The sequence below is a fragment of the Drosophila montana genome, unplaced genomic scaffold, assembly GCF_035044405.1.
Source record: "Drosophila montana isolate Dmon_TW-CO22-7 unplaced genomic scaffold, ASM3504440v1 contig_3257_1, whole genome shotgun sequence".
In the NCBI taxonomy this organism is placed as follows: domain Eukaryota; kingdom Metazoa; phylum Arthropoda; class Insecta; order Diptera; family Drosophilidae; genus Drosophila; species Drosophila montana.
The window spans coordinates 20,351-36,414 of record NW_026998140.1 but is presented as its reverse complement, the minus strand read 5'-3'; the positions used below and the strand labels follow the sequence as shown (position 1 = coordinate 36,414).

Genomic DNA, 16,064 nt, shown 5'->3' with positions numbered 1-16,064 from the left:
GCCGCACACGAAGACGCTAAAATATTGCCTGGATTCATTTGTTTTTTAGGGTTTTTTATGCCCTAAACTTGTTGAAAATGGGTATAATGATTTTGAGCTGATTTTGAGACATGACTTCTTAAGCATAACTCGAAAATTACAAGACCTAAATATACCGATATTGGGTATGGGGAATATTTCAATTATCTGATACGTATCTATTTCCTCGAGAATTTTTAAAGTTAGAGCTTTGAGCTTTAGTATACACGCACTTTTGTATGCCATATTGAAGCCCTGAAAATTTCATTAAGATTGGTAAATAAATTCCCAAGTTATTTAAGGCACATTTTTCCTAGCATAGATCTACGAGAAGAAGAAGCAGCAAGCGGCATGCGTGACACTATATGCAGCATATCTCCAAGTCGTGCACTCCCGACTGAAAAAGCACCCTAATTTGTTTTGAGTTTTTTGTTTTTAGGGAAGTGCACTTGGGTCACGTTTTTGATATTTCATTGAATCAAAACAAATTGCTGCCCAGGCAGCGCAGGCTTTAAATAAATAAATAAATGCGCAACCGCCGGGCAATATTTTTTGTTTTTGTTTGTAACGAGTTTCGAGCTGTCCGCTCGTTAGGCAAATGGCAGCCGCCGGACCGAGCCTGTGCCGTAAAATGTATCCAGGTCGTAAAAATTTAGATTAAACATCATAAAAATGCAAGTTGTACTCAATTGGCTGGTCAAGAAAACAACTGTTGCCCGTTTGTTCTCCAGCCCAAAACTCTGCTTTTCTATAGCCAAATTGGCTTCATTTAGCTGGTTTTGTGGTTGTATTTATACGCTGTTCGCGAGGGGAGAAAGTGTGTGTATAGGTTTTGTGGCAAGTTCTGAGGCCTGCCTGATTGCATATTATTGAGACTTCAAAAGTTTGCATGGTCAAGGTGGGCAGGCAAGGGAAAAAATCGATATATAGATCGGTTAAGTGCTGGGCAGACCTTTTATAAAATTGACAACAGATATATTATGGACACGTGTCCATAAATTGCAAAATTCAATACCTAGTTCAAGGGTCAAATAATCAAAACAAGTCTTGAGCTCCTTTTGCCCAGTTTATAGAGCATTGCGCAGTCGTTGCTTTTGCTGTCAATTGCAGCATTCTTCCCGTATTTTTTTTCCTTTTTTTTCTTAGCTTTTCCCTGCCTTGGCACTTTACTAATTGACAATTTTCAAGCAGTTTTTCTGCGCCATAAAAACGAACTTTTCTAATAACACCCAAAGGCAGTCAGTTTCGTCTAAGCCATTTAAAAATTAATTGCCCGCCTTTTAGCCCAGGACGACGACGATGTTGTCGGTACACGCCCCAAACATGGCACTAATCCAGCTTATAAACGTTGCGTCGACATCGTCTTCGACTCTTTGGCCAGCATTTGTTTTCCATCAGACAACGGAGCACAAATAAGGGCTTGTCGTCGTCCAAGTTGCCAAAAGCATAACAAGAAATCAGCCAAGACGGCAGTGTTAAGATCGTAGCTAGTCAAGCTGAGGATACCCTGTATACTATATCGACAAATAAGTGTGATGTCATAAGATCTATTAGATTTATCCCAATAGTGGATATTTTAGTATAGTCAGCAAATGTGCAAGGCCTTAAATCGGTTTAGATCGCTTTACTATATCATATGACAATCTGTGTAATGTTGGATTTTTATTTCTTAACCAAAGTCGCATAGCTTCATTATGCCTTTTAGATTTAAGTAAAATACCTTATATGGCGGAAATACTTTATCATATAGGTTCTATACGAATGTTCGGGGAAATCGGTAAATGGGAATTTGGTTATTTCATAAAAATATCTGCTATATCTACAGGAGAATTTAAATATATCTAAACAAAATTTTTTTTAAAATAATATTACAAAATATTTTTAATATGAAAATAGTCAATATATTAAAAATATTCCTAATATCTAATTTCTAGCTGAAATTATTTTCTTAGTCTAATTTTAAAATAATTTCTAAAATATTAATAGTTAAAAATAATCTTAAAAAGAAATTTCTTGGCGATAATATTTTGTTTGTTTAATTTAAAAAGAATAAAGAATAATAGTATAAAATATTGCCAACATTTCTAGTCAAACATAATGTTTGTTGAAAATGTTGAAAAAATCAAATATTTGAAACTCACAAAAATAACTTTTTTAATTGGAAATATTAATTAAAAATTAAATTTAAATACATAGCTGTTCAAACATGGTTTCTTTAAAAAAAAACCTCCATAATTATAGCCAAAAATATTTGAGTATCAAATTAATTGCTGCTAATATTCAATTAATCATAAAATTAAAAAGAAAATATCTACAATACAATTCATAGTTAGGTTAACTGTCATAGACTTGTTAAGCTGATGCGTCAGGCATACCCCTTTTGGCAATTATGTAATGGAGGGCACAAAAACCGTTTAATTTAGACACAAGCTTCTAATTTTGTATTATTGCTACGTTTTGTTATTAGTTTTATTTTATTTTATTTTATGTTTTCGCTTCGCTATTGTCTCGAGTGCTTGTGGCAAATTGTGTGCGGCTGACCTTTTGTAAGCACTTCTCGGACCAGCAACAAGCTGCAGCTGAGCGAGAGGGCTATATGCCAGTAGAAAGAGACGGACTGAGAGCAAGAAACCTGACGCTTAATTTGGCGCAATTTTTTATTTGTTTTGTTTTTTGCGTTTTAGCTGTCTTTGTGTGGGTTGTCGATTGACTGACGCAATCTTCCAATTTTGTGTACATATTACTTTCCAATTTTATTGCTGCAAATATATGTATAGTGTATTATAGAGTATTATATGTATATGATAGCCAAGTGACGTCAGCTTGTGTGCTACGATTAGATTGCTCTAGAGCTTCGTACACATTTTTATCTTCCGGTCGCGCGGTCACTTCCGGTCGTTCGCAAACAATTGTTATCAATAATATGCCAGAATTTCAAAGTGAATCATTTATTAAGTTCAAGTCAAAGGTTTTATTGAACTTACATGAATAATTGAGCCGTATAATTGAGTGTAGTTGCCGCGAAGAACATTGCACTCCATTAAGTTATCAAGCTGCAGCATGCACTGCGCACAAGTGCTCATACCCTTCGCATCGGGCATTCTCAGCTTCTTACGAGACATGTAACACATTGGGAGAAGGAAGGGGCTAGTTTTGGCTTTCTGTTTCAATGGAAACTCGATAATTGTGAAGCTTTATAAATAAAGAGATATATTTTGTCTTAAAAGTTTTCTTTTTTTAAATTCAAGAAGTAAAATCTTTGTTATGATGAATCCATCTTAAACTTTATCTAAAACTATCGTTTTATTCTTAAAAAAATATTCCAAATTTGATGGTTTAAATCCTCTAATAATCTTTCCCTAATAAACATATAACTATATTGTAGGGAATTCAAGCTTTGACTATATGAAATGTAAATCTTTTCCAGTTTTTTCTTGTATGCGCTTCATTTATGAGTGACAAGCTGCGTCATTTTTCCATTTGCCAGGGCAAAAGCGCAAATGCAAACACTCTGTAAATTCGCTCTCTATAGAGATGGGGAGAGAGAGGGTGAGAGGGAAAGGGGCTGAGAGACAACTCCACCACAGGGTACTGCGACCATATAATTATTTCTCATGCCGCAGCTACTTTTGCTGCTGCTGGTTTTGGACGCCAGTTTTTCGCACACAGTGCGCAAAATTTTAATGAGTTGGAAATTTAATACCAGCCAGGACAGACAGCCAGCAGATTGCAGAAGGGAGATAGGAGGCGGAGGGGGTTAGGGGCTGGGAATAAAAGAGTTCACTCGAATCTGACTACAACTGCGGTAGGTCTCGCTTCGAGGCGCACACAATTCAATTTGCAGTGTGTTCTTAAATAATTAAAAAATTTGCATTTAATTGAGAGATTAATGAGAAAAGCCTAGAGACAAACTCAACAACACTGATTGACTGACTGACTGAGTGAGTGACTGATTGACTAACTGACTGACTAGCAGTCATAATTTGTTCACTCTGATTGACTGACTGATGAACTCACTGATTGACTGACTTGCTGACTAGCAGTCTGATTCAATCTCTGATTGACTAACTGACTGACAGACTGATTGACGAACCGACAGACTGATTGACGAACCGACAGACTGATTGACTAACTGACTGACAAGCAGTCATATTACTTAGTTCTTTCTGATTGATTTACTGATTGATTGACTAGAAGTAATATTACAAAATTCTCTCTGATTTAAAGGCCGACTGACAGACTGATTGACTATATGACTGACTAGCAGTCATATTACGTAGGTTTCTCCGATTGAATGGCGGACTGACAGACTGATTGACTGATTGACTTACTGACTGACTAGCAGTCATATTACGTTGTTCTCTATGATTGACTAACTGATTGATCAGTCAGTTAGTCTGACTTGCAGTCATTTAGCGTAATTCTCAGCGCAGCTTTAAATTAATTTTAATGAACTCAAAGTTTTTCCCCCAGCTCACCTTGAACTTGTGTTCCGCCTCAAATGGCGGCTTCACAAAAAAAATAAAGATAACAAAAGCCGCGACTAATTTGTTTATGTATATATACAAACATATTATAAGATGTGTATATAGTACATATATGTACTTTGTCTGGTACGATATCTGTGTGCAGTCGCTTCCGTTCGTTGCGCGCGCAATGCGCAGTTTTTGTTAGATAAATCTTCGTCTTTTTTCGCTTGAAAAAAGTTTTTATTTTTAGCAAATTGTTTTAGATTGTAATATGTATTTAATTTATGCTAAATGTTTGCTTTTTCCTCTCTTTCTTTCCAGATTTGACGACTTCTCGACTTTGTCTTGTGCCATTTGTGCGCTTGCGGAAATGTAAGTTCCCCCCGCTTTCAAATCTTCATTTAACTGTTCTCATTTAACCCAAATCCATTTGCGACTATTTAATTGGGTTGTGCATTTTACGTGACGCACTAAATTTCGTCATTTTATGTGACAACTCCGCTTGACTATTGCATTCATTTACTCACGTATCACATAAATGTATGATCCGCAAGTTTGTGAACTTCCATTTCACGGGGCTCCACTAATAATTAGTCTTCGCGACGTTGAAAAGCTCGTTAAAATCTTGAAATGTGTGCACTTGTTGGGTAAACCTCACGTGGCACAACCCCCTCCCCTTCCCGCCTCCCCCTTGCTGAACCCTCCCTAGCTCCGCACTTTGTGTGGCTTCTAATTGTAGTTTAACTTTCTGACATAATTTATGATGCTTTTCGAACTCTGAAGTTTGTTGAGGTTTTGTTTTGGAGTTTTTTTTTTGTGTTTTGTATCTACCTGCCAAGTTGCCTTCTCGCTTACTCAAAATTCGGAGAATCTTTAAATTGCATTCTGAATAGAGAATTCGCAAAAAAAATGAGAGAAGTGGAAGCAGCTCAGGCTGTTGATTTATTATTTGAAAAGCTTGGCAGCTTTGTTGAGGTAATGAAATTATTTCAAAGTTATTTATGTGTCCTGCCATTCAAAAAAAAGTTCTTTTAACAAGAGATCTTGTCGAATTTGATAAGAATTTATCAGGCATACTTGTTGCTGATACAGTAGTCCCTCGCTAATTTGAAAGCTTCGGATCGAGTTTTCAGTTTAACATGCAAAAAAGTTTCATTTGCGAAATTTTCAACTAAAGGTGAAGTTTATTTAAAAGTTTTCACAAGTCAATAAAAAACATTCGGACTTCCGGATTATCTAAATTTTTGAATAGTTTACATATGTATGTATACATTTTTTATATACAAAATTCACCTTAAATAAGGAAGAAAGGTTTTGGAAAATGTCTTAAACTAATTATAATTATTCTGGGTCAAGAAACTTTTAAGTTAATTGATTCTGATCCAGAATATATGTATGTATATACTCTTTCGGATGTGCATATAGAATAAAAAGATCTGAATAAGTTTGAATATACATATTTAAAATACATTCATTACGCAAAACGATAACCTTAAAGTTAAATGGGGCGTAAAAACTTCTTAAACTTAAATAACATATATTATTTACAGTTCACTGACATTAAAGTCAGCTTATAATAAAAACATGTACTAACACAGGTCTCAAAGCAACGTGAACATGAAATTGTTGCCCGCCAAGCGGCCCATTGCACATGCAATTCTCGTAATACTCATTGCGAATAAAGTGAATAAAAAACCCATTCACAGCCATATTGACGTGCCATATTCTAAGGGTTATGTCTGACGTAAGAGTTTAAAGATAAGTACTGCTGCGAGAACATCTCAATATAAAAAAAATAAAAATAAATACTAAACGAGTATTCGCGAGTGTATGCATATGAATGCATATGCATAACATGAATACATTTGCAAATACTCTATAGACAGACAATAATAACTGTAAATGAAGCTTTTAGCGTCACGTTGAATTGAAAATTGAATTATGTGGAATGAGTATAGAGCAGGGGCAGATGCAGGGGCAGAGCTGGGTCTGAGACTGCGACCGAGTCTGAGTTATTCTTAGGAACTTGGCGACTAACTCGATTCGCGATCGCACACATGTGACCCTGAGCAGCTCTGCCGTCGTCTGGTGGGAACCAAAAAAAATAAATAAAAATAAATAAAAAATAAAGAATTTTATTTAATTATGCATAATGCTTATAATGATGCTGTAGCTGCAGTTTTTATGAATAGAGTTTTATAGCAAAATGTTTTATTGTTCCTCATGTTCCATTATATTTTTAACTATGTTCGCATACACACTTTTTACCGACCTCATCAAAGCAAAATGCAATGCCCTTTTTTTTATTAGCCACATTAAAAATCATTTATTATGTTTTCCGCTCTCTGCTTTGAGCATTTCATTTAAGCTCTATGCCATTTATTTAATTTTTTTTTCGAGTTTTTTTTTCATATTTGTTGCAAAGATTAATTAAAGATTTCATTTTTGATTTATTGAGCTACAATTTTGGTTGGCTCCCAAAGGCCCCGTAGCTTTGGGCGAACGAATGAGTGGATTGTTGTTGTATTGTGAGGTCTTTGCAAATTTTTAAAGCGAGGGAGATTTAATATGCATGCATGTATTTTGTTTTAATACGCACAATTTGTATTTGTTCAATATGCATATTTTAATTGAAAGTCATTAATTTTTAAGCAAACACAAAACTTTGTTTACATTCTGTGCGCACATTCATTTGCTTAAGCCTTTGAAATGCATGTTGTTTGTTTTCATTTATGTATGTATAATTTTTTTTGTGGTTCAATGAAATTGCATTTGATGGCATCTGTTTTCGTGCCACAAGCATTTCGATGTGTATTTGCAGGTGCTGGCAAGGAAATTAAGAGATTTAACCATTCGAATCAGTTGCCAAAATAACACAAATATGTAGGTTTTGATCAAGCAATTTCATTCATTTATTTGTGTATATTATACATATACATATTATTTATGTATTAGTGAGCTTTGAAAAAGTTCTGCTTATTCTTGCTTAAACAGAGCTTTCAGCTCACAAAGCTTCAGTGTGCGTGTGCTCCATACGTGAGGCATGGAAATATTTATTTATTTTGCTGTCATTTAAATAAACTGAAATTATTCCATAATTATTATGGAAATCAAATCCAATAGCTGGCCAAATATTTATTTAATTTACCTGGCAAATACATGAATAAATACTGAACCAGTTCAATTGAACTGTGCGCTCCCAACTTGAGGCTGGCCCAGCTACGCATTCCTTTCATATTTCAGCTGCCCACAGACAGGTGCAGCTCATGATTTTTGTTTAGCTCTGGCTTAAGCAAAGCAAAAAATGCGTTCAAGCCGCATCGACAGCTTTTTGCCAACAGTTGCGTAGCCCACGAGCCAAATGATATCAAAATTGGGTTAAGCAACTGGCCGGGCCGGGCCAGGCCACGAGTCGGTTGTCAGTTGCAGCCGTTGCTGTTGCAATTGGCCGCAACGCCAACATTGCCGCATTTGGTGTCTCAGTTTTTGTTCAATGAAAATGAAAGCAGGCCTTGCAATCAGAATACAAGTCTGTCGCAGCTGCCATGTGGGCCAAAGATTTTCGCCTGCCTGCCTGCCTGTGAAAGTGAAAACTGAGCCACTGGAAAACTGTACAAGTGAGTGTTAGTCACAAGTGATACCCTGTACCCGAGTTGGAAATGTCTGTGAATAATATTTAAAGTTTCTTGGCTCCTCTTCACTTGAGGCCAAACTATGGAAAATGTAGTCTTAAGTAACTCATGTTTTTATGGTCCGATCTTTACGAAATATTCAGTGCTCTAAGATGATCTTCAATTGCCTGCGTATACCAAAAGAAGGCTGAACCTAGGCTTTTTCTTTTGATTTGCAAAAAGAATGGTTAAAAGTATAAATAGGGAAAGATGTAGTACGATCATTATACAACATTAAGGCCCAACGATGATCTTCAATTGTCTGTAAATAAAAACTCAACATAGGTTTTTTTGTTTTGAGTTGGGGAAAGAATAGCGAAAGGTTTAGATAGGGAAAGGTTTTGCTAAAGGTGTGAAAAGAAATTACGTATTCTTAAGCTCTGTATGTTATAAAAGAAAGTACAATATTGTTTGTCTCTAACGCTCATTTTTTCAGATTTACGTCCATAGAATGTAGACTGAACATCGATATTTATCGATTGTGAGAAAATGAGGAGAGTTATCGAAGAAAATCGCATTTCGATGGAAGCAGAGATATGGAGAATTCGAATTTACATGCGTATGCACAACCCTTCTCTTACCTACTTCCAGTGGTTACAGGGTATATAAACAAAATTTCCGTCTACCTCCAATTGCCAGACATAAACAAACTGCCCGCTGCTCATTACAACAAATTTGTTTGGTTTGCTTTACGCATTCATTATCTTGTGTGTGTATATGTATATCTAATGGTCAGGTTGTGTTGACGCCTCAGTTTTTGGGTTCTCAGTGGACAGCTTTGTCAGGTGAGGTGTTAGCGTGGGAGTAAGTGAGAGTTCAATTTGTCTAGACCCAAGCAATTTTTGCGACGAGAAAGTTTTGGCTGCTTTTATTTCGAGCTATTTTATTTATTTATTTTTGACTCGATTAACAGGTGTTTATGAAACAGCAACATTTATGCCAATGTTGTTAAGGATTATTTATGCTCTGTTGCCAAAAACTGATTTGCATGTCAAGCTGTCGGAAGCCGTCGATTCACGCAATAGTTGTTCAGCTCCTCCCCACCCCACCCCTAAAAAAAGAAAAAAAAGTAACATGACGCGTTGCGGTATCTCGCATACCAACCAGATCTATGTTTGTTTATGGGCTTTGCTGCACATTAAGATTAACCTGTTTGAGGGGTTTTTTTTTCAGCTTCTTTCTTTCTTTCTTTCTGGTCAAAGACACAACGCTTCCCAGCTTCCGAGTCGCGGTGCGTGCTTTCTACCCCAACCAGTTTTCTTTTTCTCTACAGATTTATTGCCAATATTCACTTGTTTTTTTTTTTTTGGTTACTTAAATTTTTTATATTTCAGTCTATACAAATTGCTCGAACAATTTTTTGCGGTTGACCAGGCGAAAGTCGTTGGCTTAATTTGGGTGATTTTTTGTTGTTGTTATGTTTATTACAGTTGTTGTTGTTGTTGGGTTTAGGCGTTGTCCCAGTCGCTGCGATCTAATGCAGGCCATGTTACTTTAAGACCAACTTTAATTAAAGCTCTGGCGCGCCGGCACGATTTCAATTTCCAGCTAAAAGGCGCATTCGAGCCAGTTTTGCTGAGCGTGTCTATCATTAGGCCGGGCTCCGTTGCAGCAATCAAAAGACACAGATTTTCATTACGATTAAATGCGTACAAGAGCTATGAAAGAGTTCATATAAATGTAAAATGTAAATAAAGCTTAAGAGAGAGAATGCAATGAAAGAAATATAAATATTACTAACGATTTTTTAGCAGGGTTTCGAACCACAAACTTCGTGCTACACATCAAATTATTTTTATTTTTTTTATTATTTTATACCCTGAACCCATTGAAAATGTGTAAAAAGGGTATATTGTATTCCTGCAAATGTATGTTACAGGCAAACCTATAAAGTATATATATTCTTGATCAGCATCAACAGCCGAGTCGATTTAGCTATGCCCGTCTGTCCGTCTGTCCGTATGTATGAACGCAAGGATCTCAGAACCTATAAGAGCTAGAGACTTGCAATGTAGATCCTCCTAGTCCCCGCGCAGATCGATTTTGTTTCTGATATTCGATAACTTACCCCGTTTCCAAGTTATCGATAAAAATCGATATCGAAATCCTGTTTTCTGGGAAATTTCGGTAAATAATATGAGCTAGAGTTACCAAACTAAACATGCAGCTTCCAGAATAGCATATATATATCAAGTATCTTTAATTTTATACCTATCGCCTGTTGGAAGAAGAGGGTTCAGGGTATCCCCTAGTCGGAAGCTCCCGACTAGAACCTCTTCCTTTTTTATATTTAGGCAAAAGATTTTAGTTGGAGTTCACAAGAACTCAATATGCTTGCAGCAAATCAAATACACACTATCTCAAATTTAATAACAATTTCTGACACATTTAATCAACAGCAGTTGCCATGGCAAACATAAATAAATAGATATGTATGTATACCATATATAAAGCTGTTGATTGTTTAAATGCTGTCAATATGAAAAACACGCATAAATCTTGACAGTGCGTAGCTCATAGAATATTGAAATATTGAAGTATTGGCCGGGCTCTGGCTGGAATATGGATGTGTGCCACTTATTTGCATAGATTGGCATTTTTTATGTGCCAAAAAAATAAATTTGTTTTGGATATGTTTTGTGCTGCTCGCATTCAAAATGTCACGTGACGCTGAAAGTCAACTCAATTTTTTGGGCCACTCTTTTTGCCTCATCTGCAGTTGGCACAAAGTGAATTGGACTATATCTATATGCATATACATACACACACACACACACACATGCATACGTATATTATGTGTGTGTTGTGTGTGTTTTTTATTGGCTCGTGTATATTCGTTTTGTGTGTTCTCTACGTTTGTCAACAATATCTGTGCAGCACATCAATAAAACAGAAACGTGCAACTAAGAGTTTTCTAGTGAACGACTAGAAGATACCCATTACAAATATTATAGCTGCCTTCTATACATACATACACAAAAATATACATCTCAAGCTTCGCTTGTCAAGCAGCGGCTATGCATCTTCTTTCCTTTACCCCTCACTCAACCTTGACTCGGTGCTTATAGTCCGATCTCTAAGAAATTTGCAGTGCTTCAAAATGCCATAAAAAAGAGTGTGCACACCAAAGTGCAGGGTGTTTCCTTTAAGAATATTTTTTCAAATTATTTACACATATATTTCTAAAAGTATAAGGTCACACTTGCCTTTTACATACTCTTCATCAAACATATCATACCCATTCTGCCCATTTATAATAAGTATCGAAAATTGTTGCTTATCACAAAGCGCACATCAAATTGGAATGTAGTCGGTTCGGTTTTTCACCCGATAGTGTATTGAAACAAGAGTTTTTAATTAGTTTTTTTTTTGTTTTTTTTTGTTTTTTTGTTTTTTTTGGGCGAGTGCAGAGAGTTGGGCGCTGTAAAATGCCTTTGAGTTATGCGATAGGCACCAAAGAGAAGAAAAAAATGTATAACCAAAAACGGGTTGCATATGAACAGGAAACGTGCGTATTTGAAGCCGGTTTTATTTCGGGAGACTTTTGCTGGCAGTTGAGAGTAATTTCTGGGCATCAGAACTTGTTCCCTCGCCTCTTACCTGACGCCCTCTTTCACTGGCTCAGTGTGTGTGTTTGTGTAAAAATTAACGCAGATTCGCTAAATGTAAAGCAAAAAATCAAAGCTGATGTGCACAAATATATAATATATATACATTTTATTTATAACAAAAGCGCGTTAATTCCGACAACGTGAATGCGCGACCTTTGCAAGTCATCAAGAAATTGTTTGCAATTTGTAAAGCGCGTCACGTTTGCAAAGCCCTTGAATGTGGGCATTACGAGGCATTACTATATATATATATATATATATACATATAATATATATACATATCAAAAACAATCAGCTATATATAGTACGCCGACATCAAAGTCGCACTTTACAATTGCTTAGTGAATTGCATGCTAATTAGTGTTTGGGCGATTGATTGATTGACTGATTGATTTATGGCTGGATTGATGGACAGCTCAAGAGGCTTACAATTGTTGCCGTTACATTTATAAAATCACACCCACAACGGATGACTGTGTGTGTGTGTTTGTCCATTGTCTTCCAAAAGAAGTCCAAATCTTCAGCAATTGCAAAGTTTTCGCTTTCAGCTTTTGAAGGTCTTGTCCGAAAAAAAATATAAATAAAAAAAAAACAACTAAGAAGAGGCAGAAAACTGACATTTTATGGTATTCGTATTGTGTTTTTTATGTTTTTAATTATTTTTTCTTCTTATTTAACACACATTTTTTCTTTTGCTGGCCTTTGCTGTGACGGAAAAGGCCACACAATATGCGCTTATTAAGGTTGGGGCGTCAAAAGAAAGTTCAAGTACCCTCTAGACAGCTACTTTATAGGGTATATTAAGCTATTGAAGCTGTAAGCAGGCTGTACGAATAAAGTATAGAGTTAAGTAAGACAGAGGTGAACGCAAATGAAATTAAAAGTGCCCTTAGGTGGTAAATTTCAGTGTAGGGCAGTACATCAATAAGTGCTTATATTATATTATCATCAGTCAATCAATCAATCGCTGCATTCGAATAGCTTAACTGGCTAGGTTGTGTACTGTATGTACACTTCTTCTGAAACACTGAATGCTGTTTTTAGAGCTCTTCTTAAACCATTATTCAGGGTGTTCCATCAATCGGTCAATCAATCAATCAGTACAATAATATTACTTATTTGTACACGTGTCGTATTCACTGACTATGAATGAATGCTTTAGTTACACATTTTCTTAAACCATTCTGCAGGGCGTCTCATCAGTCAGTCAATCAATCAATCACTTAAATAAAATTACTTACCTAAATTTATTTACAATTTTGCTGGCTGCACTTAATGTGACACCTACAGCTCCTCTCAAACCCTTATACAGGGTATCTCAGCAGTCAGTCAATCAATCAATCAGTGCAATTAAATCAATTGTCTTGTGCACTATAAATAGATATACATGAATCTAAGTCAGTTGATTTAAAGGGCGTGGTCAATCGATTGCGGGCTGCCACACACTGAGTCTTGTAAATAATTTGACATGCATGGCGCAGATCTTTGAGCTGGTGTTCAAAGTTTTGCGATGTGCTGCAGATGTCGCTGGCATTTCTTATGGCTCTCGCCTGCCCATAACAAACACACACATAATAGACTTTCACTCTTTTTTTTATTTTCAATTTTTATTTATTTTTGTTGGATTTTTTTGATTTTCACGAGCATTGATCTCGTAGAGCATTCGGCGTGTCCAGCGCCGGCGCTTGATGGATGCTGCGGTGGCGCTCAGAAGCCAAAAAGGCTAAAAACCGCAACATGTGCCCCAACGTTCATGGAATTTCACTTTTATCTTGTTTTTGATTTGGAATTTTTGGATCGATTTGAATGTTTGTAAAAGTTTGAATGTCAGTTGATGGCGTCGATTAGCATAAATTTGATTGTTATCATGGCATTAATTGGACGACAATAATGTCTGTACGGCAATTTGGTCAGTTCATTAATCAATCAATCATTTTGGCTGGCATTCGCATGCGTTGCACGTCAGCTTGTATACCCTGCACCAATTGGAAATGTTTTAAACGGGTGTATCGATTTTCTGCATATTTATGTAACAGGCAGAAGGAGATTTCCTTGACCCCAAAAAGAATATATATTCTTAATCAGAAACAACAGGGCAGTCTATCTAGCTATATCCGTATGTTTGTCCGTCGTCCCGTATTATAGAGACTATAAGGAAAGGATCGACCCGTTTCTATAAAATCTATTCAAATCGACATCGACATACTATTCATTGACCTTATCTTGAAGCTTTTGGGAGCAAGAGACATCAAATTTAGGATGTAGGATATTTTATCCCACATTTTGGCTACCTCTACCCATTATCAGAGCATCTCCTAGTCGTGCACTCTCGATTGGAGCTCTCCTGTTTATTTTTATGAGTTTTTTGACGCTCGTGCGAAATGCAATAAACGGCAAACTTGCAACCGGTACGATGACAGGGGGTATTGTGTAAAAGGGGGAGCAGGGGACTAGGTGCAATGGCATCTATCATGCACAGAGGCCATGATTAAATAGACGTCAATTACAACAAACACAAATTGACCAAAATGATCAACGCAGAGTGCTTCATTTGAGAGTACTCGACTAGAATATGCCCTGTACTTAGCTGCTTATTGCTGTAAGACATTGTCGAACTTTCTACCATATCTAATTGCGAATACAACGATTATATAAAATTGGAAATATCTAGCGAGATATGCTGAAAAACATTGGGCAAAAAATCGATATTTATCGCATGGAAAAGTTATTGAGGTATGCGATAAACTGGTTCTGCAATAAACTGGATTCAAATCTTAAGTTTCCTAATTTTTTTAGTACTCATGATATTATTGATGGGCAGATCGACTGATCCTATCTTTCTAATGGGGAATAAGCTATACATACCTTTAGATGCCTCCTGCTGTCTGTTACACATATTGTCTTAACTTTATCATACCCATTCTGCCTGATTTTCAAAGGGTACAACATTTTAGTTGCTAACAAATTTTCTGCAAGCTCCCAACAAAGGCAACTGTTTTCTGGGGTTTCCTTTTTTTTTTCTGGGATGGGGGAAACTGAAAATTCTGCAGCTTCTTCGTTGGCAGCTGCGCCGTTAATTTTACATATTGCAACATTCGATGTGGCAGACGATGTTTGCTGCCCCCGTGCTGCCTCTGCTTCTGCCTCTGCTGCTGCTGCTGCTTTGAAACTCATTACAATGACTGCGCAAATGCAGCGCAATTCGCTTGACAATCCCCACGCCCCCCAAAACAGACCCAAACTCATCCATTGTTGTCGTAAAACTTTGCTGCTTATTTTGTTATTGTTGTTGTTGTTGTTGTTTTTGCTGCATTCATCGTGTTGACAACAAATGGCACTAAATTTTTGGCGTTGCATAATAAACTCGACGACGTCGCTGATGATGCGCTCAAAATAGCAGCCAACATAAAGCAGCACATGCAGCGCACTGTATGGCAAGGGGTGAAGTCAACAGTGGCAGGAGGGGAGGGACGGGGGGGAGGGAAAGGGGCTGGGCACAGCTGAAGCGCAGTTCAGCGCGTAAGACAATAACTTTTCGCTATGATGACATTATTCACGTGGAAAAGTTAAACCGCCTGCGATGAGAAATGACTGAAACAGGCGGAAGGAGAAAGAGGGCGCAGAAAGAGAGCGAGAGAGAGAGAGTGAGAGAGAGAGAGAGAGAGAGAGAGAGAGACAGTGGGATATTTTTGGTGGAAAGATGGAACTTATGTGAGGGATCGGTTAAGAAATTGATTTTGGAAAAGAGTTATAAGACACACAGCTGGAAAGTTGGCAAAAGCAAGTTTTGACAAGCAAAATAAGTTTTTCACCTGTTCAGGGAGAAGCGTTAAGGTATCGAAGTTCCAGGTAAACTTGAATGCAGTAAAAGCTCTACTAACGCAGTTTGTTAACATATATTCAAATAAAAATATACTTTATATAATATTAAGAAAATATAAAATGTATACTTGATATTGGAATAGACTAGGCACAACTGGTAATTTGGCTAAGATAAGTTTTAACAAGCAAAATAATTTTTTTACCTGTTTAGGAAAAGACGATAGAGTAGGGATCTTCCAGGTAAACTTGAATACAGTCAAAACTCTTCTAACTTGTTAATCTATTGTCAAATAATGAAAGACTTCAATTATATAAAAGAAAATAGATTCCATAGATATGTTCTTACTCATATGCTGATCATTTATTTATGGAACTTGCACTCTCTGAATTAAAATATCCTGATTTTCACAGAATTCTTCCCACCTTTCGTATGTATTTCGTATGCACTAAAGAAAAGCTGCTAAGCTTCTAAT

At 36.6% G+C, this 16,064-nt stretch overlaps 1 long non-coding RNA gene across 1 annotated transcript in view; it reads left to right on the top strand.

The window, feature by feature from the left end:
- Nucleotides 1–16,064, top strand: part of LOC135434030 (uncharacterized) — a 47,047-nt gene that overhangs the window by 20,440 nt on the left and 10,543 nt on the right. Inside the window, exon 2 of the long non-coding RNA XR_010437169.1 lies at nucleotides 4,809–4,859. This is a non-coding gene — a long non-coding RNA (uncharacterized LOC135434030). The remainder of the gene's footprint in view (nucleotides 1–4,808; nucleotides 4,860–16,064) is intronic.